This window comes from Schistocerca gregaria, unplaced genomic scaffold (genome assembly GCF_023897955.1).
Source record: "Schistocerca gregaria isolate iqSchGreg1 unplaced genomic scaffold, iqSchGreg1.2 ptg000280l, whole genome shotgun sequence".
Taxonomy (NCBI): Eukaryota; Metazoa; Arthropoda; class Insecta; order Orthoptera; family Acrididae; genus Schistocerca; species Schistocerca gregaria.
In genome coordinates, this window is record NW_026061773.1 from 282,703 (window position 1) to 287,679 (window position 4,977).

Below are 4,977 nucleotides of genomic sequence, written 5' to 3' on the forward strand. Positions count from 1 at the left end.
TCACCATAGTAGAACACAGATGAAGCTTCTAAGTTGATGTAATAGCCAGTAAGAAGTAGTACAATTCAAGATTTACGTATCGATTATTGACTTTTTTGCTGGCTTTGGTGCCTTGGATATGAGCTAGGACCTTAAGATTCTGCATGAAAGGAGGACTAGCAGCCGAGTTGCATGGGAGAATGTGAAAAGTGTTCATATGTAGTAAAAACCTGAGAAATCCGTCCGTTTTCGTCATTTGTTATCGAGACGACTTAAAGCCAGATCGTCACATTGGCCGCTCTTCTCTCTGAAACGGTTGTACTTATCGTCTGCAAAGCTATGTCGTGTGCTGCGGTATGCGGAGACACTAAAAGCACCATTCTAGAACACAGGTTAAGCTTCTAACTTGATGTAATAGCCAGTAAGAGGTAGTACAATTCAAGTTTTAGGTATCGATTATTGACTTTTTGCTGGCTATGTTGCCTTGGACATGAGCTAGTACCTTAAGATTCTGCATGAAAGGAGGACTAGCAGCCACGTTCCACGGAGAATGTGAAAAGTGTTCATATGTAGTAAAAACCTGAGAAATCCGTCCGTTTTCGTCATTTGTTATCGAATCGACTTAAAGCCAGATCGTCACATTGGTCGCTCTTCTCTCTGAAACGGTTGTACTTATCGTCTGCAAAGCTATGTCGCGTGCTGCGGTATGCGGAGACACTAAAATCACCAGAGTGGAACACAGATGAAGCTTCTAAGTTGATGTAATAGCCAGTAAGGAGTAGTACAATTCAAGTTTTAGGTATCGAATATTGATTTTTTAGCTGGCTTTGGTGCCTTGGACATGAGCTAGGACCTTAAGATTCTGCATGAAAGGAGGACTAGCAGCCGAGTTGCATCGGAGGATGCGAAAAGTGTTCATATGTAGTAAAAACCTGAGAAATACGTCCGTTTTCGTAATTTATTATGGAATCGACTTAAAGCAGTGCGTCACATCTGCCGCTCTTCTCTCTGAAACGGTTGTACTTATCGTCTGCAAAGCTATGTCGCGTGCTGCGGTATGCGGAGACACTAAAAGCACCATAGTAGAACACAGATGAAGTTTCTAAGTTGATGTAATAGCCAGTAAGAAGTAGTACAATTCAAGTTTTATTTATCGATTATTGACTTTTTATCTGGCTTTTGTGCCTTGGACATGAGCTAGGACCTTAACATTCTGCATGAAAGGAGGACTAGCAGCCGAGATGCACGGGGGAATGTAAAAAGTGTTCATATGTAGTAAAAACCTGAGAAATCCGTCCGTTTTCGTCATTTGTTATCGAATCGACTTAAAGCCAGGTCGTCACATTGGTCGCTCTTCTCTCTGAAACGGTTGTACTTATCGTCTGCAAAGCTATGTCGCGTGCTGCGGTATGCGGAGACACTAAAATCACCAGAGTGGAACACAGATGAAGCTTCTAAGTTGATGTAATAGCCAGTAAGGAGTAGTACAATTCAAGTTTTAGGTATCGAATATTGATTTTTTAGCTGGCTCTGATGCCTTGGACATGAGCTAGGACCTTAAGATTCTGCATGAAAGGAGGACTAGCAGCCGAGTTGCATCGGAGGATGCGAAAAGTGTTCATACGTAGTAAAAACCTGAGAAATACGTCCGTTTTCGTAATTTATTATGGAATCGACTTAAAGCAGTGCGTCACATCTGCCGCTCTTCTCTCTGAAACGGTTGTACTTATCGTCTGCAAAGCTATGTCGCGTGCTGCGGTATGCGGAGACACTAAAAGCACCATAGTAGAACACAGATGAAGTTTCTAAGTTGATGTAATAGCCAGTAAGAAGTAGTACAATTCAAGTTTTATTTATCGATTATTGAGTTTTTATCTGGCTTTTGTGCCTTGGACATGAGCTAGGACCTTAACATTCTGCATGAAAAAAGGACTAGCAGCCGAGTTGCATGGGAGAATGTGAAAAGTGTTCATATGTAGTAAAAACCTGAGAAATCCGTCCGTTTCCGTCATTTGTTATCGAATCGACTTAAAGCCAGATCGTCACATTGGCCCCTCTTCTCTCTGAAACGGTTGTACTTATCGTCTGCAAAGCTATGTCGCGTGCTGCAGTATGCAGAGACACTAAAAGCACCATAGTAGAACACAGATGAAGCTTCTAAGTAGATGTGATAGCCAGTGAGAAGTAGTGCAATTCAAGTTTTAGGTATCGATTATTGACTTTTTATCTGGCTTTGGTACCTTGGACTTGAGGTAGGACCTTAAGATTGTGCATGAAAGGAGGACTAGCAGCCGTGTTGCACGGAGAATGTGAAAATGTTCATATGTAGTAAAAACCTGAGAAATCCGTCCGTTTTCGTAATTTATTACCGAATCGACTTAAAGCCACATCGTCACATTGGTCGCTCTTCTCTCTGAAACGGTTGTACTTATCGTCTGCAAAGCTATGTCGTATGCAGCGGTATGCGGAGACACTAAAATCACCATAGTGGAACACAGATGAAGCTTCTAAGTTGATGTAATAGCCAGTAAGAAGTAGTAAAATTCAAGTTTTAGGAATCGATTATTGACTTTTTTGATGGCTTTGGTGCCTTTGACATGAGTTAGATCCTTATGATTCTGCATGAAAGGAGGACTAGCAGCCGAGTTGCATGGAAGAATGTGAAAAGTGTTCATATGTAGTAAAAACCTGAGAAATCCATCCGTTTTCGTCATTTGTTATCGAATCGACTTAAAGCCAGATCGTCACATTGGCCGCTCTTCTCTCTGAAACGGTTGTACTTATCGTCTGCAAGGCTATGTCGCGTGCTGCAGTATACGGAGACACTAAAAGCACCATAGTAGAACAGAGATGAAGCTTCTAAGTTGATGTGATAGCCACTGAGAAGTAGTACAATTCAAGTTTTAGGTATCGATTATTGACTTTTTAGCTGGCTTTGGTGCCTTGGACATGAGCTAGGACCTTACGGTTCTGCATGAAGGGAGGACTAGCAGCCGCGTTGCACGGGAGTATGTGAAAAGTGTTCATATGTAGTAAAAACTTGAGAAATCCGTCCATTTTCGTCATTTGTTATCGAATCGACTTAAAGCCAGTTCGTCACATTGGCCCCTCCTCTCTCTGAAACGGTTGTACTTTTGTACTTATCGTCTGCAAAGCTATGTCGCATGCTGCGGTATGCGGAGACACTAAAAGCACCATAGTAGAACACAGATGAAGCTTCTAAGTTGATGTAATAGCCAGTAAGGAGTAGTACAATTCAAGTTTTAGGTATCGAATATTGATTTTTTAGCTGGTTTTGGTGCCTTGGACATGAGCTAGGACCTTAAGATTCTGCATGAAAGGAGGACTAGCAGCCGAGTTGCATCGGAAGATGCGAAAAGTGTTCATATGTAGTAAAAACCTGAGAAATACGTCCGTGTTGGTAATTTATTATGGAATCGACTTAAAGCAGTGCGTCACATCTGCCGCTCTTCTCTCTGAAACGGTTGTACTTATCGTCTGCAAAGCTATGTCGCGTGCTGCGGTATGCGGAGACACTAAAAGCACCATAGTAGAACACAGATGAAGTTTCTAAGTTGATGTAATAGCCAGTAAGAAGTAGTACAATTCAAGTTTTATTTATCGATTATTGACTTTTTATCTGGCTTTTGTGCCTTGGACATGAGCTAGGACCTTAACATTCTGCATGAAAGGAGGACTAGCAGCCGAGATGCACGGGGGAATGTAAAAAGTGTTCATATGTAGTAAAAACCTGAGAAATCCGTCCGTTTTCGTCATTTGTTATCGAATCGACTTAAAGCCAGGTCGTCACATTGGTCGCTCTTCTCTCTGAAACGGTTGTACTTATCGTCTGCAAAGCTATGTCGCGTGCTGCGGTATGCGGAGACACTAAAATCACCAGAGTGGAACACAGATGAAGCTTCTAAGTTGATGTAATAGCCAGTAAGGAGTAGTACAATTCAAGTTTTAGGTATCGAATATTGATTTTTTAGCTGGCTCTGATGCCTTGGACATGAGCTAGGACCTTAAGATTCTGCATGAAAGGAGGACTAGCAGCCGAGTTGCATCGGAGGATGCGAAAAGTGTTCATATGTAGTAAAAACCTGAGAAATACGTCCGTTTTCGTAATTTATTATGGAATCGACTTAAAGCAGTGCGTCACATCTGCCGCTCTTCTCTCTGAAACGGTTGTACTTATCGTCTGCAAAGCTATGTCGCGTGCTGCGGTATGCGGAGACACTAAAAGCACCATAGTAGAACACAGATGAAGTTTCTAAGTTGATGTAATAGCCAGTAAGAAGTAGTACAATTCAAGTTTTATTTATCGATTATTGACTTTTTATCTGGCTTTTGTGCCTTGGACATGAGCTAGGACCTTAACATTCTGCATGAAAAAAGGACTAGCAGCCGAGTTGCATGGGAGAATGTGAAAAGTGTTCATATGTAGTAAAAACCTCAGAAATCCGTCCGTTTCCGTCATTTGTTATCGAATCGACTTAAAGCCAGATCGTCACATTGGCCCCTCTTCTCTCTGAAACGGTTGTACTTATCGTCTGCAAAGCTATGTCGCGTGCTGCAGTATGCAGAGACACTAAAAGCACCATAGTAGGACACAGATGAAGCTTCTAAGTAGATGTGATAGCCAGTGAGAAGTAGTGCAATTCAAGTTTTAGGTATCGATTATTGACTTTTTATCTGGCTTTGGTACCTTGGACTTGAGGTAGGACCTTAAGATTGTGCATGAAAGGAGGACTAGCAGCCGTGTTGCACGGAGAATGTGAAAATGTTCATATGTAGTAAAAACCTGAGAAATCCGTCCGTTTTCGTAATTTATTACCGAATCGACTTAAAGCCACATCGTCACATTGGTCGCTCTTCTCTCTGAAACGGTTGTACTTATCGTCTGCAAAGCTATGTCGTATGCAGCGGTATGCGGAGACACTAAAATCACCATAGTGGAACACAGATGAAGCTTCTAAGTTGATGTAATAGCCAGTA